At 42.3% G+C, this 26,665-nt stretch overlaps 1 protein-coding gene and 1 long non-coding RNA gene across 4 annotated transcripts in view; one reads left to right on the top strand and one right to left on the bottom strand.

Annotated features, from left to right (window-relative positions):
• Window positions 1-26,665, bottom strand: part of dlc (deltaC) — a 385,702-nt gene that overhangs the window by 210,855 nt on the left and 148,182 nt on the right. The window lies entirely within an intron of this gene.
• LOC116737555 (uncharacterized) lies at window positions 8,093-25,746 on the top strand. The gene is made up of 3 exons (XR_004342847.1): window positions 8,093-9,147; window positions 15,267-15,272; window positions 25,736-25,746. It is a non-coding gene; the product is annotated as an uncharacterized LOC116737555 (long non-coding RNA).

Raw genomic sequence — 26,665 nt, 5'->3', positions numbered from 1 at the left:
TATTGCGTTAGACTGGTGCAATTTTGGGCAATGCTACACTGTGTCACTGTTGGCTGTAATAAAACAAACAGTGAGGTGAGTCTGGATCGCTTCCCACATGAAAAAAAAAGAGAACAGTGGGAGAGAGCCGGAGCCAAACACAACTTCCGAAATGTTTGTGAAATCAACATTTCTCTCCAGAAGACTTTGTGTCATGAAACGGTGCGGTGAGGGGTGGTGAGGCAGACGCAGCGGACCCAGGTAAGATGAATAATGAAATTTAATGAAGAAAAGCACCGTTGTCCAAACAACTGGCAGCACGCACATGGACACATTGACAACGAATTGACAAGACATTGACAAGGACCCGACGAGGAACAAGGAACACAGGTGGAGTTAAATACACAGCGGGTAATCACAGAACGAGACACACCTGGGAACAATCAAGGGGAGGACAGGACAACGAAGAGACTCAAGGACACAGAAAACTCGAAATTAACACAGAAAACACAGAACACGACACTTTGAGTCATTTGTACGTGCAAAACTGACAATGGCTCTAACAGGTGATCGCTACCTTCACAAGCTAAAACCAAATGCCGTGTCAACAGTTTTTACCCACAAAGCACCAATACCCACCTCAGACAGACATCGCTGGAAGCTCTTTAAATACTAGCAGAGCTCTGTGGCAGTGGTACCAGCAGCACTACTGTCGTCCTGGACGAAGACCGGACCGGACACAGAGCTAGACAAGTACTTATTGGATCACACAGTCCAACCAGAGGCACGTGTCATTCAATGTTTCATTTATGAAGCTGAAGGCAGCAGCAGCAAAACACCAACTCTGTCCTCTTCCTTCGTTTGGGCCTCATCATCATCACTATGATAGGAAATCTTGTGATTTCTACGTTGCGATCGATTTCAACGTTCTCCAGTTCATTTAAAAAGGCTTAAAGACGTTGCTCATCACTGTTTTGGCTGGAAGGGGCTAGCGTAGTTGGACCATTAGACGTTATTTACCCAGAATGCATTGCACCGTGAACAACATCGCTACGTTTGCCATGTTGTGTGACAATATTTTATTAAAATTTACAAAAACTAATCAGCCTATAGTATTATTACTGTATTGTTTTTACATTTAAAACAAATAATTCCCAAATAAAGTTGATTGAAATAACTAATCTTGGATTCCTTTTAAGTCTATCAAAGCAATGTAGCCATTTTTACTACTTTTGATTTCCAACAGTTTATCATGATTCAGTCAAAGTAATGACATAATAAACTGCAGTCAGATTTTTGCTGTAAATGTGTTTCTTCCTATTGAGCAGTGAATAAATAATAATAATAATACATAACATGTGTTTTGCTGTAAGTATTTACTTACTAGATGGTTTTTCTAAACTCATCGCTCTCATCAGGCGTTTTCCCCCAGGCTTTGAAAACAGCAGTAATCAAACCACTGATAAAAAAGAACAATCTGGACAAATCACTACTGCAGAATTACAGGCCGACCTCTGACCTCTGACCTCCCATTCATCAGCAAAGTTATTGAAAAAGCTGTGTAAACAATTAACTAGCTTCCTAACGATAACCAACCGCTTTGACTCCTTCCAGTCTGGTTTCCATGGTCACCACAGCACAGAGACTGGCCTAGTCAAAGTGTTCAATGATATCCATATAAATACGGACTGTGGGAGAACCACAGTGCTGGTTCTGTTGGACCTCAGTGTTGACCATGACATATTACTGAATCGACTGGAGAGTTGGGTCGGACTCTCCGGTCCAGTGCTTAACTGGTTTGAATCCTACATAAAGAACAGGGATTTCTTTGTTTCAATTGGAAACTTCTCATAAAAGAGGTCAAAGGTCACATGTGGGGTACCCCAAGGTTCAATCCTAGGGCCCCTTTTATTCAATATTTATATGCTCCCACTAGCTCAGGTTATAACAGGAAATAATATTAGCTACCATAACTATGCAGATGACACACAGCTCTACATTATGATGTCACCAGGTGACCTTTGACCCCATCCAATCACTGAACAGATGCTTAGAACAGATAAATGTGTAGATGTGCCAAAACTTTCTCCAGCTGAACAGAAACAAAACTGAAGTTATTATTTTTGGACCTAAAGAGGAACAATCTAGAGTTATAGATCTACAGTTATAGATCTAGAGTTATAGATCTAGAGTTATAGATCTAGAGTCAATGCACAGCTTCAGTTATTACAACTGAAAACCAGCGATCAGCCCGAAACCTGGGAGTAGTAATGGACTCTGACCTGAACCTCCAGAGCCACATAAAGACGGTTACAAAGTCGGCCTTCTATCACCTGAAGAACATTTCCAGGATTAAAGGACTAATGTCTCAGCCAGATCTAGAGAAACTCATCCATGCGTTCATCTTCAGTCGTATTGATTATTGCAACAGCGTCTTCACAGGTCTGTCCAACAAATCAATCAAACAGCTGCAGCTGATCCAGAATGCTGCTGCTGGCGTTCTGACTAAAACCAGGAAGATAGAGCACATAACACCAGTTTTAAAGTCCCTCCACTGGCTCCCTGTAGCTCAAAGAATAGACTTTAAAATACTGTTGTTAGTTTATAAATCACTGAATGGCTTAGCACCACAATACATTAAAGATCTGCTGTTGTTGTATCAACCTTCCAGACCTCTCAGGTTCTGGTTCTGGTTCTGCTCTGCATCCCCAGAACCAGAACCAAACGAGGAGAAGCAGCTTTCAGCATCTATGCACCACAAATTTGGAACAAACTTCCAGAAAACTGTAAAACAGCTGAAACACTGACTTCCTTTAAATCTCAACTAAAAACCCACCTGTTTAGGATTGTATTTGAAATGTAATCAATTACAAATTTATTGATGGAACTTGACTTAATGCTGTGTTTTGATTATTGATTCTATATTGCTTTGTGTTTCTGTGTTTGTAATGATGTAAAGCACTTTGAAATGCCTTGCTGCTGAAATGTGCTATACAAATAAAAGTTGATTGATTGATTTTCTGTTTGTGCTGCAGAGCCACAGCTAGCAGCTAACAGCTAGCTCCTCACTCGGGTTTGGGTCATTGCTTAGCGCTGCTGTTGCTCCTCCATTGGACTGAACCATTGTTCTAACAATGGGGGGTCTAAAAATTCATCCTTATTTTATTCTTAGATGAATGGCAGATTTACTTCGTTCGTTGTCTCTTTTGCCTTTTGATATTTATATTGTTTAAATACAAAGGTTGAGGGGGACTTCCGGGAAGTCAATGGAGAAGACGGACGCATAATTTTGCTGCTCCACCAGACCCACAATAAATAGCCGACAAAGTAATGACACGTGATAAATGAGTACTAAACTAAAAGGAAAGGGCTCAAGAGGAAGGAGTTCTAGTCAAAATATGGAGAAGAAAGACATGAAGGCTGGTAGAGAAGACGACGTTACGACAGGCTCCAAGCAGCTAACACTAGCCGAAGCTACACAGTTGAAAGCTACAGGAGATGCTGGCGGGGAAACAGCGATGCTAACGGAATTACAAAAACTGCGGCAGGAAAACACCGACTCATTCTGGGACCTGAAGAGCTCTCTACACCGGGTCGAATCATCCATGGAGGACTTAAAGAAACGAATGGAGGGGCTGGACAGAAGATTGACTCAAGCTATCCTCACCGCTAAACATGACGACATGGAAAACAGACTCCGCTGTAATAACATCAGGCTGTATGGCGTCCCAGAGGGAGTGGAAAAAGAAGATATGGCGAACTTTATCACAAACCTTCTGAGCACTTCTCTAGAGTTTCAAGAGGAAGTTGTTATTAAACTAGAAAGAGCACACAGAGCGTTAGGCCCGAAGCCGAAAGGCGCAGCGGCGCCCCCAAGATCCATTATAGACCGGTTTCTGGACTTTAATGTAAAACAAAAAGTGCTACTACAAGCTTGGAAGCAAAGAAACATAAAGTACTAAGAGCACACGATTTATTTCGACCATGACTACTCACCTGACTTACAGAAGAAAAGGAAAAAGGTCAGAGAGGTACCGTATTTTCCGCACTATAAGGCGCATAGAATAGCCGCTACAGCAGAGGCTGGGGTTACGTTATGCATCCACTAGATGGAGCTGCGCTAAAGGGAATGTCAACAAAACAGTCAGATATTTCAGTCAAACTTTATTAATAGATTACAAACCAGGGTTCTGAAAACTCCGTATAAACAGCTGTTTTATTATTTTCCTGAGGTAAAGTCAGTGACGTGGTATTTTGGTGACACAGTTTATCTTTTAACAACAGCAAGGTGTAACATATAGTGGAGGGGAACTTTTCCTCGATTCAATAAACACGTAAAAAACAGTCTGATGCTGTTACGGTAAATCAAATCACAATATATATCCACTTCCACACCATTGATTGGTTCATGTTAAATTCTCTGGCTGCTGCCCTGTTCCCATGTTTTACTGCGTGACTGATCGCCTTGAGCTTAAACTGCGTCGTAAGCGTGTCTCTTAATAGGAGCCATTTTGGGGTCTTTACACAAAACCCAGCCTGCACCGCGCGCTTCTTCTTCTACAGGGGAAAATGAAGTCGGCGGCTGCTTACCGTAGTTGCGAGACCTTTGTGGCTCAATATTGGTCCATATATAAGGCGCAATGGGTTATAAGGCGCACTGTCGGCTTTTGAGAAAATTGAAGGTTTTTAGGTGCAACTTATAGTGCAGAAAATACGGTAATAAAGAAGCTAAAAGAAAAGAACATTAAGGCCCAGTCACCATACCCAGCTCCGCTGAAACTCTTCATGAACGGGGGCGCAAAACTCTTCCCCTGAGTTCTAGCAGCACACTCTACACTGAAAGATCTTGACATTAAATCATCCCTGGAGGACAGAGAGATACTGGAAGAGGAGCTGACACGGGGCGGATGGACAACCCAGGGAAAGAAGAGGAAGAGCCAACAGCTGAACCCTGCCGAGATCAGAGCCATTATCCATGGTGACAACAGAGAGGAACGAGCCCTTGGTCGTGAGTAAGGTTGTCATGTCAAGTCTGGAACTGGATGGAAGGTAAATAGAGGCAAAAATTTGTGACGAAGAATATTGTCAAGTCTGAAAATTTCTGGAAAACCAAGAGTCAAAGTTAGAGAACAAAAACAGCTTTATTACGCTTGCAAGCGGAGAGCACTGATCAGTAACACTGTCAGAGAAACTCTGAACTAGACATCGTGATTCCCTATCCTAATACACCCCTTCACAAATTCGAGGGACATATCAGAGGGCGTTAACACATACCCAAGGGGGTTTACAAAATTAACACATGTACAAACATAGAATGGAACAAACAGACAAAATCAACTATAGGGTGGATCTATAATTAAGAACAGCTATATCCTCTTTTCTGTTTTCCTGTCAAAGTGTGATAATTATTTATTCTTTGTCTGTTGTCAGGCAGCAGAACGTGATAAAAAACAAGTAGAGTTAGAAAATCGCATACGACAATTGGAGGAGGAGGAACATAAAAAGACTAATGATGAAACTACTTTAAAATCTCTTGGCGACTGGGGTGCTGTGGTGGCGCAGGGGCAAAGCATGACCCACGTTGAGGCCTTAGTCCTTGTAGCGGTGGTCGTAGGTTCGATTCCCGGCCTGGCGACATTTGCCGCATGTCTTCCCCCTCTCTGATTACCCTGTTTCCTGTCAAACTACTTTCAAATAAAGGCCACTAGAGCCAACAAAGCCTTTAAAAAAATCTCTTGGCGAATACAGATAAACACTATCTTGTTGATGCACAAGGCAGAGGGGGCTTTACGGTTCGCTAATCAAAAGTATTATGAATCATGAATAGGGCCAGCAGGCTACTAGCATTTCAGCTGCGCAAGAAACAGGCAGATCGCACAGTGGAAAAGATAATGAATCCTTTCACAAAGAAAATGCTGTCCCATCCTAAAGATATTGCAGAAGCTTTCTCAGCTTACTATGAGACACTTTATGATTCAGAGGAAATAGACAGTAAAATAGAGAAGATTAAGAATGTATTGGGTGAAATTAAGCTACCAAAATTAACTGAAAATGATGCCAAAGCGATGAGAGATCCAATTACAAAACAGGAAATGGAGGGGGTCATAAAAAATTTAAAGAACAGTAAAGTGCCAGGAGTTGATGGGTTTCCTGCAGAATTTTATAAGCATTTTAAAGCTGAGGTCACGCCCCTGTTACAAAGAGTATTTAATTACGCCCTCACAAATAAGGACCCCCCAAAGTCTTGGTCAGAAGCAATAATATCTATAATTCCCAAAGAGGGCAAGGATCCCATAAATTGCTCATCCTACAGACCAATAGGTCTGCTCTGCTGTGATTTGAAAATTTTAACTACAATACTGGCAAATCGAATTCAAAAATGTATCCACACAATAATTAAACCAGACCAAACAGGGTTCATAACGGGACGTTTGGGGATAAATAATATTAGGAGAACTTTAAATGTGATCTCTGTGGCGAGACTAAAACAGGATCCTTCAATGCTTCTCAGCCTTGATGCTGAGAAGGCATTTGATAGGGTGGACTGGCAGTATCTGAAACACACACTGGCAACAATGGGATTCCATAGAGACTTTACCGAATGGATTGGTGTGCTATATTCTGGACCCACATCCAAAGTACGGGTGAATGGATACTCCTCAAAGAAATTTGGTTTAAAAAGAGGAACTAGGCAGGGATGTCCTCTTTCGCCTCTACTAGTTGCTATCAGTATCGAGCCTCTGGCAGAAAGAATACGGACAGACCCCAGAATCCATGGAGTAACAGCAGGTGGAGTCACCCATAAAATCTCATTATATGCGGATGACATTATTTTGTATATTTCTAATCCTCTGAGTTCAATCCCTAGGCTTATGACTAGTTTAAAAGATTTTGGAGAAATCTCAGGCTATAAAGTTAATGAAACAAAGTCAGAAGCTATGATGTTGGTGGGAAAATGGCCTACAGGTTTAGATAAAGAGGTCACTTTTAATTGGTCCAAGAGGGGATTCAAATATTTAGGTGTGATGATTACACCACAAACATCGCAACGATTTAATGAAAATTATAGTAGATTAATCACACAAATAAAATCGGACCTGTCCAGATGGGAGATTCTTCCTCTGTCCCTTTTGGGCAGAATAGAAACAGTGAGAATGAATGTACTTCCACGATTAATGTATCTATTTCAGACACTACCTATTAGGATACCTGCCTCCACTGTTAAAATTTTAGATAAAATTATTAATAACTTTATTTGGAAAAGGAGGAAACCAAGAATCAGACAGAAATTATTGGTAAGCCCAAGAGAAAAATGTAGCCTTGGTCTGCCTAATCTGAAACTGTACTACTGGGCAGCACAACTTCGCGTTGTGGTCGAGTGGCTTGTACAGGATGAGGAGACCAACTGGATTGGTCTGGAGAGCAGCACATGCCCACTGGTACCTCTTGAAGCGATGCCATTTATGGAGGGAAAAAACTGGAAGGATTTAAAAATTGAAAATGAGTGGATTAATTATACACACAGAGTCTGGTCTCTAGTGAGGAAGAAAATAGGAGCATCTTTAACAATATCACGCATAATAAAAATATCCAAGGTTACTGACTTTTTTCCAAACAAACTGGATACGGGTTATCAGAGATGGGCACAGAAAGGATTAATAAGAATTATCAGTTATTCAGTGGAGAAACTCTTAAGTCATTTAAGTTACAAGATAAATATGGATTATGCTCAAAAGATTTCTACTAGTACTTACAATTAAGGGATTATCTTTTATCACACAAAGAATGGCCTACCTTGAAACAAAATACATTACCTTTAGAAATATTTCTGATAAAATGTGTGGAGGAAAATAATAATAGGAAGATTATATCTAATCTATATAAACATTTACAGATGCATTTCTCTGACAATTCTATAGATATAAAACAAAAGTGGGAACTAGAAATGAACATTGTTATTGAAGATGAGCAGTGGGAGGAGATTTGTGAAAAAGGTTTTAAGATCACCCACAGTCCAGGTTGGAAGGAATTTGACTGGAAATTAAGAATGAGGTTCTTCAAAACACCTTTCAATATTTCAAAATATGACAGAAGTGCTACAAATTTGTTCTGGAGGAGCTGCAATCAGATTGGGGAACACACCCACATTTTCTGGGACTGCCCAGTACTGACTCCATTCTGGCAGGGGGTTCTGACAGAAATTAAAAAAATATTTAAGGTCACGGTACCACTGAACCCACTGCATTATATTCTCACCCTTCAACAATGGCAAGAAAGACTGAAGAATGTGTATAATGGAAAAGATAACAGCAATACTCCATGTAAAAATGGAAATTTTTCTGAGTGTATGGACCCCAGCTATTTCCCACTTCGGATGGCCACATGGATAAAGATGTTATGGGTTATAAAAAGCTGTCTTTGTATGTCTCTCTCTTTTAATGGAAGACTCTGGATTTGTACATCTCCCTTTCATGTGAGCCGATGAGGACCTTTCTAAGAAATATCAACTGCCGAAATGGACTTAAATGTTTGCTGAACGCCCCCCCCCACTGTTTTTCTTCTTCTTCTTCTTTCTCTCCATCTCTTTGTTTTGTTGTGTTTTTTATGTAAGTGCATGGATAAATATCCATATGAATATGTTGGATTTATAATATTCTTCAATAAAGAATGTGCAAAAAAAAATACAAGGATTTCCGGTGACGATGCGGAGAGGAGAGCAGGAGTTAAAGCTGATATCGGCCAATTTTACGCTTCTACTTTCCGTCAGAAGGCTAACCCGTGTGAGTAGGTACAAATTAAGTAGCACAGATGAATAGAGGGAAAAATTCAAGGCTAAACAGCAAACCGGGCCCTAAAATTGAGCAAATGATCCTGTCGAACCCACGAGCTAACGAGGCTAATGCTAACACCAGCATGGTGTTAGCATTAGCCGCTGATGCAGGGACAGACTCATTGATTTTAAACGAGATTCGCGTCATGAACCGAGATCTTCAAGACAAAATACAGCAGATCGGGGCAGACGTGATTACAATTAAAGACTGTCTGGACTCTCTGAAATCCGATGTGACCGGCCTCAGCAGCAGGATCGGGGAAGCCGAAAACAGAGTGTCGCAACTCGAAGATGAGAACGCGGTGCTCACTGCGAGCACGACTGAGCTGAAGTCCAAAGTCGGATTCAATACCAAGAAAACTACAGCAGAAGAAACAATCTGAGGATCAAGTTTGTCCGGGAGCTCTAGGAGAAGGGGAATAACGTACCGGAGTGTGTCATGGATGTACTAAGATCCCTACTCCCACAACACCAGGACACAGATCATCGTCATTGAGAGGGCTCACAGAATACCTGCTACGCTACAAGAAGATAGACGAAACACGCCAGCCGGACCCCGCCACATCCTGGTGAGATTCCTTCGCTTCGCGGACAGGGAGAAAATATGACTCAGAGCCAGAGAGGTTGGAACTTTTCACTGGAGGGGAAATAAGATAGATTTTTTTTCCAGACTTCACGAGGGAAGTACAAGAAAAAAGGAACAAATTCTTTGCGGTCAGACGTCTGTGCAGAGCCAAGGGACTGAAATACACCACCCAGTACCCCACAGTGTTCTGGATCTCCCTCGGTAAGGAACGCCTCCGTTTTGAAGACGCCGCTGCAGCAAAGAAGATGATAGACAAATACCAACCCCCCGAGGAACAAACAGGCTGCGATGATCAGTGGTAATATCTCCTCTCTGAGAACACTAATCATAACCTCCAATTTATTAAGACTTAAATGTTTATCATATTATACATGTTGAATCTGGACTCTGTTAAAGTGGTCAGATTTATGTTATTTTGGTGAGTTTTTGCTGATGGAGAAAATGGATTGCTATGTAGGCAACCTAGGCTGCATATATGGCCATTTGGATTGCTATATACAGTATATGTGGCGATCTAAAGTGTTATGGGCTCATATCCCACATATTTTCTTAATATGTGCGGTCCAAATAGCCCAGCTCCTTTGGCATTTTTTCCCTTTTTCTGCTCATCTGAGTCATTTATATTAACAAAGTTCTGGTGGAAGTTCTTAATGCTTATTATTATTATATATTATTGGCTCACTCTGAAAGCCTCCATGCTCATCATACGGAATAAGGCGTTATCTTACAAAAGATGCTTTTGTTCGCATTTAATTTTAATTTTTGTTTTGGGGGTCCTCCATCTCAGCCAGCCTTTTTCTGTTTTTTCTTTTGTTATATGTACAAACACAACTGCTACAGCACAAGATGTAATGATGACCTTAGTACTATTATTGATAAATGGACATAAAATATGGGGACCATAGTTAAAGTATCCTCCTGGAATGTTAATGGTCTGGGCTCCTACACTAAACGATGCAAAGTACTTAAATATCTAAAACAAAAAAAAGTACCGTATTTTCCGCACTATAAGGCGCACCTTCAATGAATGGCCTATTTTAAAACTTTTTTCATATATAAGGCGCACCGCATTATAAGGCTCATAGAATAGACGCTACAGCAGAGGCTGGGGTTACGTTATGCATCCATTAGATGGAGCTGCGCTAAAGGGAATGTCAACAAAATAGTCAGATATTTCAGTCAAACTTTATTAATAGATTACAAACCAGCGTTCTGAAAACTCCGTTCATTCCCAAAATGAACAGCTGTTTTATTATTTTCCTGAGGTAAAGTCAGTGACGTGGTATTTTGGTGACACAGTTTATCTTTTAACAACAGCAAGGTGTAACATATAGTGGAGGGGAACTTTTCCTCGATTCAATAAACAAGTAAAAAACAGTCTGATGCTGTTACGGTAAATCAAATCACAATATATATCCACTTCCGCTATAACCATTGATTGGTTCATGTTAAATTCTCTGGCTGCTGCCCTGTTCCCATGTTTTACTGCGTGACTGATCGCCTTGAGCTTAAACTGCGTCGTAAGCGTGTCTCTTAATAGGAGCCATTTTGGGGTCTTTACACAAAACCCAGCCTGCACCGCGCGCTTCTTCTTCTACAGGGGAAAATGAAGTCGGCGGCTGCTTACCGTAGTTGCGAGACCTTTGTGGCTCAATATTGGTCCATATATAAGGCGCAGTGGGTTATAAGGCGCACTGTCGGCTTTTGAGAAAATTGAAGGTTTTTAGGTGCAACTTATAGTGCGGAAAATACGGTAGATGTGATGATGCTACAAGAAACACACCTGTTAGAGAAAGACGTTAACAGAATTAGGGATAGATGGGTGGGATAAGCCCACCATAATACTTTCGAACAGAAAAAACGGGGCGTGTCCATTCTATTTTCTAAACATCCCTCAATTCAGGTAGAGAGAGAATATAAAGATAAAGAAGGTCGAGTAATTGTTCTTCTAGTCAATATTTCAGGACAAAACATCATTACAGCCAATATATATGCTCCTAATATAGAGGACCCAGGTTTTTTCTTACAGCTAAAGTCAATATTTATGGATTTTGGAGACTTCCCATCTATTTTAGCAGGAGATTTCAACCAAGTCTTAGACCCTGTTTTGGACAGATCTGGGAAATCAATTCCTAAAACCAGCAAAACCCAGGAAGCGATTAAAGCTCTGTGCAAGCATGCTGGTTTATCAGATGTTTGGAGACTCCTAAATCCTTCAGCGCGAGACTATACCTTCTTCTCAAGTAGGCACTCTGTTTATAGTCGAATAGACTATTTTCTGATCTCACACTCTCTCATTGAAAGTGTTGGGAATTGCAATATCAGTTCAATAGCAATAACTGATCATGCCCCCATAGACCTAGTCCTACAATTGGGATCCCATTATGAAAGGGTTAGGGGATGGAGGATGAATACCAGTTTACTAAATGATGTTGACCTATGCAAAAAACTCAGAGAACTAATTATTGAATACTTTTTAAACAACAATAATACTGCAGACCAAAACTCAGTTTGGGACGGATTCAAAGCGTATATTAGGGGAATACTGATACAACACTCTTCCAGGATCAAAAAACAAGATTCCCCAAATATAAACCGATATGAAGACGAGATAAAGAAATTGGAGAGGGAATATTCAGAAAATATTAACCCATTAATCTTCGATAAATTAGTCAGAGCTAAATATGAGCTAAATACAATATTTTCAAAAACAGTAGAGTACTCCCTTTTCAGGATCAAACAGATGGTATGAATCAGGTGATAAAACTGATAAATTATTATCCAGCCAATTAAAGGCCAAACAAGCAGCGCGTCAAATTAGTGCAATAAAGAACGGGACTGGGAGTGTAGTTACTAGTCAGAAAGAAATTAATAAAGTATTCAAAGATTTCTATAAGCACCTGTATTCTCAAGAAGGACAATTTGATCTAAACACAGCAGAAGAATTTTTTGAAGGTTAACCGAACCTCTGGAATGTTCAAGCTACAGGCCAATAAGCTTATTGTGCTGTGATGCAAAATTATTCACAAAAATATTATCATTGTGGATTAATAAGGTCACAACATCAATTATACACCCGGACCAAACAGGCTTTGTCAAGGGCAGAACCTCCTCTGATGGTCTAAGACGATTACTACATCTGATTTGGAAGGCCCAACATTTAAACTTTCCTGTCACCCGACGTGGAAAAAGCGTTCGACAGGGTCAGCTGGAGTTATACACTTGGAAAATTTGGATTTCGACACTCTTTTCTAGAAATAATAAAAATGATATACACAGATTCAAAAGCGACTGTAACAACCAATGGATCAAGATCAACTCAATTCCTAATCGAACGCGAGACTAAACAGGGAGACCCATTATCACCGCTGCTCTTTATTATTGCACTCGAACCCTTGGCCATCAGACAAAACAAAATAATAAAAGGTATAACAATGGGTGGACTAGACAACAAAATGTTGATTTTTGCAGATGATGTACTGCTTCTACTGTCGAATCCTGAGGAATCATTACCTGCTCTACTCGATTTGATCAACAATTTTTCTGAATTATCAGTATACAAGATTAACTGGTCTAAATGCGAGGTAATGCCCCATCAAAGTTTTGTTATAAAAGCCACATACAAAAGTGGAAATTTCAGTGGGTACCAAAAAACCTTAAATACTTAGGCATACTGCTGAACCCGGGCCTGGAAGAAATTATTCTGGACAACTTTAACCTGTGATAAATAAGATAAGCTTGCTTTTAAAAAGGTGGGACAAGCTACAAATATCGCTGTGAGGTAGAGTCCAGGCCATTAAAACGATTATTACACCGACATTAAATTACCTATTCAATTTATTATCTCTTAAAATCCCACACCCCATATTTAAAACCCTGGACAAAATGATAAACAACTTTATTTGGGAAGGAAAAAGCCTAAAATCGTAGACCAAGGAAAACGATCGTAGACCAAGATGGTGGCGCGTGAACAACGTGAGGCTCAGCGTCTCTCCAGAATCTGCTCTTTAGTGGTTTTTTATCTATTCATGACTGGACTTTTTTTTTCAGAATTGCACAGCGTTGCTGCGCTACAGCAGACACGAACTTCTGGACCTTTGGAGCTACAATTTTGACTCTATGATCGCCGATCTCCGACTCATCCCAGAGATCTCCAGAACACCGGAGGCTGCTCATTTCTCCAGGCTGGGTGGAAGGGTACGCAGGCCGCGACGAGAACGTAAACAAAGGCGGGGTAAGCGTGGAGGGGTGCGAGCTAGGCTAAAGCTAACACCACATCGGCTCCCTTTACCCAGCATTTTCCTCGCCAATGTCCGTTCTCTGGCTAATAAAATGGACGAGTTACGACTATCCATCACGAGTGACAGACGGATTATGGACTCAAATGTCATGTTTTTCACCGAAACATGGCTAAACAACAGCTGCCCGGACAATGCTATCCAGCTAAGTGGACGCCACACACACCGAGCCGACAGGACAGCAGATGACTCCGGCAAGACCAGAGGCGGAGGTTTGTGCATTTCTATTAACAAAGCTTGGTGCACAGACTCTGCTACTACCGAGAGTCACTGCTCACAGAATGTGGAGTTTTTAATGGTCAAATGCAGACCTTATTACCTCCCAAGGGAATTCACCTCGATCATCCTCACTGCCGTGTACACCCCCCCGGATGCTAATGCCAAGCTAGCCATGAAAGAACTCTATGTGGCTATTAGCAAACACCAAACCAAATACCCAGAGGCTGCATTTATTGTTGCGGGTGATTTCAATCACTCCAACTTGAAGACAGTTCTTCCCAGATTCCACCAACATGTCTCCTGCCACACCAGAGGAGACAAGACCCTGGACCATGTCTACTCCAATCTGACTGGAGCCTACAATGTGACACCCCTCCCCAACATCGGACAATCAGACCATCTCTCCCTGTTCCTCACACCTCGGTACTTACCACTCATCCAACGTGTGAAACCTACCGTGAGGACAGTAAAGGTGTGGCCAGAGGGCTCAGACGCTGTGCTCCAGGACCGGTTCAGGAATACAGATTGGACTATTTTCCACCATACAGACTTGGATCAGTACGCCTCATCTGTACTGAACCATATTTCCACCACCATAGAACGTGTCACCACCTGCAAACCCATTACCATGTACCCCAACCAGAAACCCTGGATGAACCGAGACGTTCGTCTCCTGCTGAAGGCCCGCAACATCGCCTTCAGGTCAGGGGATGCACAGACTTACAGTGCAGCCAGGGCTGAGCTGAAGAAGGGAATCAAGAAGGCCAAACACCACTACAAAAGGAAGGTGGAGGATCATTTTTCTAACGCCAACCCCCGACGTATGTGGCAAGGCCTTCAGATTCTCACAGACTACAAGAACCCCAATACCACCCCCGCTTCTACTGATGTCTCCTTCCTCAACGAACTTAACAACTTCTATGCTCGTTTTGAGAGAGGGAATACCACAACTGCAACCAAAGCAGCTACCACCCCAGGCCAACAGCCACTGACTTTCCTCCCCACTGACGTAGGAGCGGCTCTGAGCAGGATTAAATCCCACAAGGCTGCGGGTCCTGATGGCATACCTGGACGTGTCCTCAGAACGTGCTCTGGGGAGCTAGCAGGAGTGCTGACGGACATCTTCAACCTGTCCTTGGCCCGCGCTGTGGTACCGACCTGCTTCAAGTCTACCTCCATCGTCCCAATCCCCAAGAATCCCAACCCAACCAGACTCAATGACTACCGCCCGGTAGCCCTTACCCCCATCATTACCAAGTGCTTGGAGCGGCTGGTCCTAGCACACCTCAGATCCTGTCTCCCCCCCACACTGGACCCCCACCAATTTGCATACAGGCAGAACAGGAGCACAGAGGATGCAGTCTCTATAGCGCTGCACTCTGTCCTTTCTCACCTGGACAGTAAGAACACTTACGCCAGACTGCTGTTCTTAGATTTTAGTTCAGCATTCAACACTGTCATCCCATCACAACTCATTACCAAACTCACAGACCTCGGCATCAGTCCACTCATGTGTAACTGGTTGCTCGACTTCCTGACCAGTCGACCTCAACATGTCCGGCTGGACAACCACTTCTCATCCACCATCATCATAAACACCGGAGTGCCACAAGGCTGTGTGATGAGCAGTGTTGTATAGTAACGAAGTAAAAATACTTCACTACTTTACTTAAGTATATTTTGGAGTACTTCATACTTTCCTCGAGTATGAAAATTTTTGATGACTTTCACTTTTACTTCACTATATTTCCGAACTTAATTGCGTACTTTTACTCCGATACATTTTCAATGTGTGGTTTAGTTACTCGTTACAAAAAAGCGAGAGAGAGAAACAAAGTGTTTTGACCCCACCTACTGATTAGCAAGTAGCAAGTAGGCTACCGAACAAAGTCGGTAGCCTACTTGCCTGGGCTTGTTCATCACCACCAATAGGATACACCTGTTTCGCTTCTCCCATTAAACACAAAGCAAGTCTCGCAATCAGCAGCAGCCACATGGAGGAGGAGACGGAGACCACAACGACTGCAACTACGTCGGACACGGCTCCAGGGGAACCACCAGCTGGTGATGAGAGCCCATGGCCTTATTTAAACACAATACACTCTTTCGTGGGTGTTAAAGATTCGTCGTACCGCATGCAGTTTATGTTATTCCTGCCCGAAGATGTGGAAATTCTATCTTACAAAAACTCCCCGTCCAACTTGAAGAAACACATCGAGGTAACGTCTTATGAAATGGTTATAATCCTCCTGTTTCAGTAACTATAGCTTGGTCACTAGGCACTACTGTATTGTGAAACGTTGAGCATAAATGAACTTTGTTTGGCATTGTTTCAGTTCCATACGTGGTGTATTTAGCTTAGGCCTAATGTTGACTGTAGCATTGACTGATTCACTGATTTGTGAAGTAGAGTAATCGTAACAGCTCTTTCTCTTCATGTTGGCCGCATTTTCTGTACTATTTATTTTTCTCATTTTCAGCACTGACCTTACTTGAAGGGAAAACTTAAGGCTTACAAAAACTTTGTATTTTCTGTCCTGGAGGGTATACTAAGAAGCTGGTTCAGTTGTAAAGCAGGTTAAGTTAACCTTGTGCTATAGGTAAAGCACCTAATTTTCTTAACTAAATGATGCCTGCAGGTATATCTATTAGCAGGTTTAATTTTGCCTGCACTTGGTTGTGTACATTATTTTAAGTGTATTTGACAAGTTTACCAAAATATAAAAAATGTCATTCAAACTGCATTTGCTTTGTTTTACTTTTTACTTGTACTTTTCATTACATTACTTGAGTACATCCATTTTTACAGTAATTTCCATACTTAAGTACAAGAAGTTTCAGATACTTTAAGACTTTAACTCAAGTAACATTTCAGTCAGTGACTTCGACTTTTACCAAAGTCATATTTTGGAGAGGTACTTGTACTTTTACTTGACTCTGAGATTTCAGTACTTTATACAACACTGGTGATGAGTCCCTTCCTCTACTCCCTATTCACCTACGACTGCAGACCTGTCCATGGCTCTAACGCCATCATCAAGTTCGCAGACGACACCACGGTGATCGGCCTCATCAGAGATAATGACGAGGCCGCTTACAGGGAGGAGGTAGACCGTCTGGCTGAGTGGTGCGACAAAAACAACCTGCAGCTGAACACCGAGAAGACCAAGGAGCTTATCGTGGACTTCAGGAGGAACGCTGACCCACATCCACCCATCCACATTAAGGGGACAGTGGTGGAGCGTGTGGACACCTTTAAGTTCCTGGGAGTCCACATCTCCAAGGACCTGACTTGGACGACCAGCTGCTCCAAACTCATTAAGAAGGCGCATCAGCGCCTCTTCTTCACGAGGACCCTGAGGAAGAACCACCTGTCCTCAGAGATCCTCACGAACTTCTACCGCTGCACCATTGAGATCATCCTCACCAACTGTATTACAGCTTGGTACGGGAACTGCTCCGTCTCCGACCGGCAGGCGCTGCAGAGGGTGGTGAAAACTGCCCAGTATATCGCCGGGGCACCGCTCCCTGCCATCAAGGACATCTACAGGAAGCGGTGTTTGAAAAGGGCCGGGAAAATCACAAAGGACTCCAGTCACCCAGCACACACACTCTTTTCCCTCCTGCCCTCTGGGAGGCGCTACAGAAGCCTACGGACCAGAACCACCAGGCACCGGAACAGCTTCTTTCCCACAGCTGTCACGCTTTTGAACGCCTCCTGACATAAAACATAAACTATAAGGACTGTACTCCCCTATCCTCTCATACAACAATAACACATGGACTATCCTCACACACACACACACACACATCACGGACTGTTTTCTTCACACACACATACAACCTGTAAATTTTATCTGCCATTATTTATCTATAATCCATTCCCTAACATTCTTGTATATTCTGTATTATCTGTATAATCTGTGCATATAGCTCCCATATTTATATTTATACACAATATCTATATCTCTTGCTATAACCCCTTATAGTCCATACATACATAGTCTTGTACATCTGTAAATAGATATTTATATCTCGTAGAGCACTTCTGGATAGATGCAAACTACATCTCGTTGCTTGTACTTGTGACAGTGCAATGATAATAAAGTTGAATTCTATTCTATTCTATTCTAAAATGTCTGCCCTTAAACTTCAAACTAAAATAGAATATGGAGTATTACGACTATCCAATATGCAACTTTATCAGGAAGCTTTTATAAGAGCACAAATAACATCACTTATGTTAAACAACCACAATAACCCGACCTGGGTGAACTTGGAAAGTGAAATAAATGCTCCATTTAAAGCTTTTGATTATCTAACCCAACATCCAAATGATGGAGTTAAATCCAATCCAATTATCACTCACACTAAAAACGTTTGGCAGCATTTACATAAAAAGCAAAGACCTGTCCCTTCACTGAAGGAACAGCCTCAGTGTGGAATAACCCAAAAATAAAAATAGAGGGAAAAATGATCTTTTGGAGGAATTGGCATACAAAAGGGATTGACAGTATAAACTGCTTCTTCCAAAATGGCACCTTACTGTCATTTCAACAATTTCTAGAATTATACAATTTAAATCACAAAGATTTCTGGAAGTTCCTACAAATTAGGGACTGCCTCACAAAATTAAAGAATCCTGAGGGAACCATACCCACAGAATCACCAATATACACTATGTTTAATAAAATCAAAGATTCCCCAAGACAAGTGAGTCATATCTATAACTATCTGATTGAGAACACTTGTAACATTAATACAGGACTTAAAAAGATTTGGGAATCAGAACTAAACAAAAAGTTCACAGAGAAACAATGGGGTGCATTGGTCAAACAAATGTTAAAACCCATGAGAGATGCGCGCTCCAAATTGATACAGCTGAAAATTTTGAATCGATTATATTGGACACCAGTTAAATTATTTAGAGCTAGAATAAGTAACTCTGATATCTGCTGGCATGTAAACAAAGTCCGGGAGACATGCTTCATATGTTCCTCATGTGTCCGAACCTAATTTCTTATTGGCAGGAGGTTATGGGAAAAATTAACAGCCTTAACTCCAACTTACTTTTGACACCTACATTGGGACTTCTGAACTTCTTAGATTATAAGGTCGGAATAGGAACAAAGGAAGCAAGATGGTTAAAAATTGCCCTAACCACGGCTAAGCGAGTTATATTAAGACACTGGAAAAGTCAAAATATCCCTACTTATGCAGAATGGCATGCGGCACTTTTAGAGAGCGCCTCTTACAAACTTATCTTGTTCATCCACAAGATAAACGGTCAGATTGAGGAATATCAGAGTACGTGGGAACCATTCTGAAAACCACAGAGATAAGGCTCAAACACTATTGGTCCAGAATAAAAGATACAGTGTGTTTGAACTTTTGTTTACATTATTTTATTTTATTTTTATTTTAGTATATTTTCTTTTGCTTTGGCTCCTTTTGTTGGCTGGGGTGGGGGAAGTACGGGAGGATCGGGACGGGTTCAGGGGGGGAATGTTAAAACTCAGATCCTTCTCTGTATAACTACTTAATGTTGTAAACTTTACAGTACCAATATTGTCAACATCGGTTTCACTGTATGTTTAATTGTTGAAGGATTTAATAAACATTGAAAATTGAAGAAAAAAAATTATAAAAGTTGCTCTTATGATTTATTTGGTGGGGACAAATCTACACTTTTCCAAGATTGGGAGGGTACTGACCCCTGACCTCCCCGGGATTTCCGCCTATGGTTCAGGTGTGGTTCTGGTGCTGTTTGGCGGTGGTTCTGGGATGGTATCAGATGTGGTTCTGGTGCTGCTTGGCGGTGGTTCTGGTGTGGTATCAGGCGTGTTTTTCTCCCTACATACTGTCTGACCTGCTTCTTGTTGCTCTCTGTCCTCTGCTGTTTTCAAAATGCTGTAAATCATGGATCTGGTCAGCTGGTCTCTCAATGCAGTTGATCAAGTTTTTTGATGAGAAGACTGGGCTCAGGAGAGCTCTCTGGCCCCAATGGGACACACATGTTTGGATTCATTATGGATTCCTGTGGAAAATGAAGACCGTGTGTCTGTCCGTTTTGGCCCTTGAAGGTGTTGAAGATTCATTTGTATTTGTCATAAGGGGTTTTCTGCTGTTTGGAGCAGTTACCTGGCGGTTACCTGGAATATTGGGAGATGTGGAAGGTATCAGCAGCTGTTCTGGCCATCGTCAGGCTGCCGGTTTGTGTGAAGGTTTAGGCCGACTGGTTAGGCGTTCAGACCAACATGCTATGCTAGCAGAGTCACAAACTGGATGAGACTCTTGCAGAGAGTTGCCGGCCAGCTGCGGACCCTGGAGCTTGATGGCGGGATAGAATCGACCTTGGAGATGTTGCCAGATCAGTCTAGTGGGACTGACTGCTCTAATCTGGATGATTGGAATCGCCATTGAGATGAACTAATGAGATTTTGGGGCAGATAGAAATTACGGCAACAACCCAAACTACACCGTGTTCCAAATTATTATGAAAATTGGATTCAAGTGTCATAAAGATTTCATTTTTTGTTGTTCCATTAAACTCATAGATGGTATTGTGTCTCAGGGCTCTTTGGATCACTATAATTAATCTCAGTCACCTCGGCTGATTAGTTTGTCTGGTGAGCTCAATTAAAGGAAAACTACTTCAGAAGGATGTTCCACATTATTAAGCAGGCCACAGGTTTCAAGCAATATGGGAAAGAGAAAAGATCTCTGCTGCCAAAATGCGTCAGTGCTGTGCTGTGGACAATGAATGAAAACATTAGACATTTAACGAAAACTGAAGAGTGATCTTCGTACTGTGAAAAGATTTGTGGCTGATTCAGATGAAGATATAATGAGGAAGGTTTCTGTTAGATCAATCAATCAATCGATCAAATTTTATTTGTATAGCACATTTCAGCAGCAAGGCATTTCAAAGTGCTTTACATCATATCAAACACAGAAACACAAAGCAACATAGAATCAATAATCAAAACACGACATTAAGTCAAGTTCCATCAATAAAATTGTAATTGATTACGTTTCAAATACAATCCTAAACAGGTGGGTTTTTAGTGGAGTTTCATCCATAAAAGATCAATTCATTGAATAAGAGAGCAGCTGTTAAGATACGTTTACAAAGCAGCAAACAGTTATTTGAAGCTGCTGGAGCCTCTGGAACCTCAAGGTGGAGGATCCTCCTCGTTGTTATGCATAAACCTGCTATTGGGCCAAAACTGACCAGTGGACACAAGCAGAACTGGTCCCAGTGGGCCCAGCCTACATGAAGACTCATTTTCAAACAGACTTGTTCACTGATGACTGCTGGGCAACCCTGGATGGTCCAGATGGACGCAGTAGTGGATGATTGGTGGATGGTCACCACGTCCCAACAGGGCTGTGACATCAGCAAAGAGGTGGTGGAGTCATGCTGTGGGCTCAATCATGGGGAGAGAGAGAGAGAGAGAGAGCTGGTCGGCCCCTTCAGAGGCCCTCAAGGTGTGAAAATGACCTCAGCAAAGTATCTGGACTTTCTGACTGATAATTTTCTGTCATGGTTCTAAAAGAAGAGCCGAACCTTCAGTAGCAAAATCATCTTCATGCATGACAATCCACCATCTGATGCTGCCAGGAAAACCACTGTGTCATTGGCTGCTATGGGCATAAAGGGGAGAAACTCATGGTGTGGTCACCATCCTCCTCTGACCTCTGACCTCTACCCTACTGAGAACCTTTGGAGTTTCCTCAAGCAGAAGATCTGAATCCAGTTCATATCAACCAGCAGCTCTGGGAAGGTTTTCTGACATCCTGCAGAGAAATTCAGCAGAAACTTTCCACAAACTCACAAGTTCAATGGATGAAGAATTGTGCTGTGATATCAGAGAAGGTCCAAAGTTAACATGGAACTGGGTCTGTTAAGATGGTTCTGATTGAAATAGCTTTTGATTTTAGTACATGTGAACACTTAATGCTGCACATTCACAGAATGACCGTTTGCAGTTCTTTATAACCCATAAAATGTTTAGAAAATCTGCTGGGCATAATAATTTGGAACATTTTGCATTTTGAGTTTTTTATTTTTGAAATTAAAATCCTGTTCTCATATTGAGATTTCTTCAATAAAATCTGATTTATACTCTAATAGTTCATGACTTGAAAATCATACTTATACTCATTTGCATTGACCATATAAGAAATCTGAGAAAATATCATTTGCATAATAATTTGGACATGGTGTAGAACAACCTTTGCCATCTCTATCTGGCTTCCTGAGTGGGCTTTGGATAGCCGACTTCCTTAACTCTCCTGGATGATAAGTAAACCAGACGCTCTGCTCACCATCCGCTCCCTCTCCTGTGACACCCGTGGATCTGCCTCTCCCCACGGCCGCTGAAACTCTCCACCAGGGACATTGGCAGGGGCAGCGATCACCGTCTTAAGGCCCCCACATACTCAAGCGTACTTCAGTCCGTGGAGGTCCGCCGGACTCGAAGCGGACGTCCACCAGACAGGTCAGCAATATTTATGACAGCGTATTCGGTGTTGCACATTAAACCACCTGGTGGAAACAGTGTTCACATGAAACTGGTTTTCATGCGACACTGGGCTGGTAAGGTTGAGAGTAGGAGTTACACAACTTTACATATTTTTAAAGTCGACATCGACTAGTCACAATGACATCAGAAACTTCAGCAAAAATGCTTCACAGCAACTTACAGGCAAAGTCTATTATACAGAATTAAAAGAACAGAAAACAGAACATCATCCTGAACTTCTGTATCAGCAGCGGAGCAGAGAGGTGGTCCGATAAGTTGAGTCTGACTTATGGTTTCCCTGAACAACAGCAGGTACTGAGTAAATGCTCATTTTGGAAAGCTGCACATATAGGAGTCAAATGATTACACTGCCCACAGTTCTGCTTTTGGAACATAAATTAAACTTATTATAAACGGGCCCGTTTGATTAGTTAAAGCCAGAGCTCCTCTGCCCCGATGGGCAGCCAGAAGCCCCGCTGACTCAGCAGGATGAACAGACATGTGACTGCCACTCTCTGTCCAGTAATGACAGCAGTGCTGAGGCTTTGCAGACAGAGAAGAAACAGAGCGAGGCGCCCAAATAGCTCATAAAATAGCTGGTATCCATTAGGATTGTGGAAAATTAAGGAATTTGTCACAAAAGAACATTGTGACAATTGAGAAATCATTTGAATTTCTCTCTTAGACCGCAACCCACTTCCTCCATTATTATTATTATTATTATTATTATTATATGTATAATAATGCATATAATTATAGTACATAATACATATTATTATAGTATGTATTGAGTATTCATACTCAATACACTTGAGTATGAAGTCCCAACAATCGGCGGACAGTACGCAGACTACACACAGTAAGGCAGGATGTGGGGGTCTTCATGCTCACCACGCACACCCCCTCACACACACACCCACACACACACACACGCCCTCTTCGTGGCTATAAACGCACTAACCCCCCCAACCCCCGTTTTTACCCACCACCTTCGCTGGCCCCTATCCTTACACTGTCTGTGTTATGTGTGCAGAGATTTTTACATTTAGTTTATTAGGACTCTAAGATTTGTTTTCTTCTCCTGATCTAGTCCCACAAAATGTTGTAATTTCTATCTACTGTAGGAGCAGCGCCCCCCAGAGGCCCCAGACCTCATTCCCCAGGCCTCAGGCCCCAGGCCCCAGGCCCCAGACCTCAGGCCCTGTCTCTGTTGTTGTCTCTGTTGTTGTCTTTTCTGGACGGCCTGGACTGACACGAAATCTCAATGTGCTTCTTATGACAATAAAGGCAATCAGAATCGTCTGTGTGGTTCTGATGTGGTTCTATTGTGGTTCTAATGAGGTTCTTGTGTGGTACTACGATGGTTTTGGTGTGATTTTGGTGTGGTTCTACGATGGTTCTGGTGTGGTTCTATGATGGTTCTGGTGTGGTACTTGTGTGGTTCTGGTGTGGTATTTGTGTGGTTCTGGTGTGGTTCTATGATGGTTCTGGTGTGGTACTTCTGTGGTTCTATGATGGTTCTGGTGTGGTTCTATGATGGTTTTGGTGTGGTACTTCTGTGGTTCTATGATGGTTCTGGTGTGGTACTTCTGTGGTTCTATGATGGTTCTGGTGTGGTACTTCTGTGGTTCTATGATGGTTCTGGTGTGGTACTTCTGTGGTTCTTATGTGATTTTATGATGGTTCTTGTGTGGTTCTTGTGTGGTTCTGGTGTGGTTCTGATGTGGTTCTTGTTAGACCCCAGCAGCAAAGTGCTGCGAAGGCCTTTTGTTTTCATACCGTTTCTTATTCTTACGATTCTGCCCCCCTCTTTGGGGCCCTTTTTGGAGGCTTTATCATATTCAAAAACTCACCAAACTTGGCGTCAAGCCTGTTTAAAAATTTCGTATTTTAAGGTCGTCACAAAAATTGCAAAAGAATCGGCTCAACGGCGCCACCTAGCAACTTTCCAAAGACCCTTTGCTATTCCCTTACTTCATTGTAAAGACATGAAATTTGGTGCACTTGTAGAGCTCACCAAGACGCTCAAAATTACAATTTAATGTCATAGTGCAAGTATCACAAGAAGTCAGCCATTTTGAATTGAAGTTCCGATTTTGACCCCATTTTTGACGTTTACATCTGATCGAACTCCTCCTAGGGATTTCGATTGATCAGCTTCAAACTTGGTCAGTCTGTTCATAAGGCATGGCCGATTAAAAGTGATCAAAACGGTGAGTTTTTAAAGGGGTGTTACCAGGGGTCAAAGTTCACCTACACGCCATGAAACAAACTCTTATATCTCATACACAAAACCTCTCAAAGGGACCAAACTTTCAGTGATCATCGGGTGTCCTACAATACCCAATGGTCAAATGATGACATCACTTAGGCCACGCCCGATGAGAACAGGAAGTGTCATGTTTTACTATGAACGATTGCTATCTTACCCCTTTGACCTAATCAACATGAAACTGTGTCCACAGACAGAAGACATGTTGGTGTGTGGTGGATTCCAACCCTGACCTGATTCGTTGGAACAGGTGGGCGTGGCGGCGTGACCTGTTACGCCGTGGCCATACATTTGCCTCTGAATTCCACAGTTTCGGGCCGAGGTGCTCCAATCTCACTAGGATGCATCTGTATCCACACGCCGACAGGAATCCATAACCAACTTTGGTGGGCGTGGCCTCATTTCTCTACAGCGCCCCTAGATTACTTTAAATGATCAGCCCCAAGCCATGCTTTAACCTAGAATTATGAAACCTGGTACACATGTGTATCTTGTCAGGACGTACAAAAAAGTCTCTTGGAGCCATGGTCTAAACCCAAAAGGAAGGCAGCCATTTTGGATCAAAGTCATTTTCTTTTTTTATAGATAGATAGATAGATAGATAGATAGATAGATAGATAGATAGATAGATAGATAGATAGATAGATAGATAGATAGATAGATAGATAGATAGATAGATAGATAAGATGTATTTGTCATTGTCATCAACAGATTACAACGAGATTGAGATATGCTTGACTCGAGTTAGAAAAATGCAGGTTATGTATATATACATAATATACAACATACATATATAAAAAAGATAAAGAAATAAATAGTACAAAATGAGAAATAAATAGACATCAGAAGATGGTTGCAGCGCCTGGAGGTGTCGCAACAGAATTTACATTTTTAACAAAGTGGTGTCAAGAGCAGAAGTTCTTATGCCTTTGAATTTAGTGCCATGATTGCCATCGGGTAAAAACTGTTTTTTAGGCGATTTGTCCTGGTTTTTATTGCTCTGTATCTCTTGCCTGATGGCAGCAGCTGGAAGAGACCATGGCCAGGGTGTGAAGAGTCATTTAAAAGGTCCAAAACTTTCTTGTGGAGCCTGGAAGTGTAAATCTGTTCCATAGTGGGGAGGGGGCAGCCTGTGGTTCTCTCTGCTGCCCTAACAACCCTCTGGAGCGCCTTCTTGTCCGCGGATGTGCTGCTGCCGTACCAGACACACAGACCGTACGTGAGCACACTCTCTATGGAGCAGTGATAGAAGGCCTGCAGCAGGTCTGAGGGGAGACGGTTCTTCTTGAGTATTCTCAGAAAGTACAGTCTCTGCTGTAGCTTCTTCAACAGCTCCTTGGTGTTGGTGCTCCAGGTTAGCTTGTCCTCCAACTCCATGCCCAGAAACCTGAACACTGGGACCCTCTCCACACAGGTCCCACTGATGGTGAGAGGCTGGATGTCCGTTTTGTTCTTCCTGAAGTTGATCACCAGCTCCTTTGTTTTGGAGGTGTTGAGGAGCAGGTTACTGACTTTGCACCACTCTGACAGCCGCTTCACCTCATCCCTGTACTCCAGCTCCCCCTTCCCGCCTGAGATGAGACCAACAACAGTCGTGTCATCTGCAAACTTTATGATCTTGTTGCTGAGGTGGTTGGAGACACAGTCATGAGTGTAGAGGGTGTAGAGAAGTGGGCTGAGCACGCAACCCTGTGGCGATCCGGTGTTCAGGCTCAGAGCAGTGGAGGTGTCACTGGACGGTAGTCGTTCAGGGTGTTGATGTTGGTTCTTTTCGGCAGGGGGACAATGGTAGAGGACTTTAGGCAGGGAGGGACAGTGGCTTGAGACAGGGACTGGTTAAAAATCTTTGTGAAGATTCCAGCCAGTTGGTCTGCACAGTCTTTAAGCACCCGTCCCGACACACCGTCAGGTCCCGCAGCCTTCCTTGGGTTCACCTTCCTCATCACCTGCCTC

This window comes from Xiphophorus hellerii, chromosome 18, assembly GCF_003331165.1.
Source record: "Xiphophorus hellerii strain 12219 chromosome 18, Xiphophorus_hellerii-4.1, whole genome shotgun sequence".
NCBI classification, from domain to species: Eukaryota; Metazoa; Chordata; class Actinopteri; order Cyprinodontiformes; family Poeciliidae; genus Xiphophorus; species Xiphophorus hellerii.
Note: the sequence above shows the minus strand (reverse complement) of the source record. Positions and strands in the feature narration are given on the sequence as shown.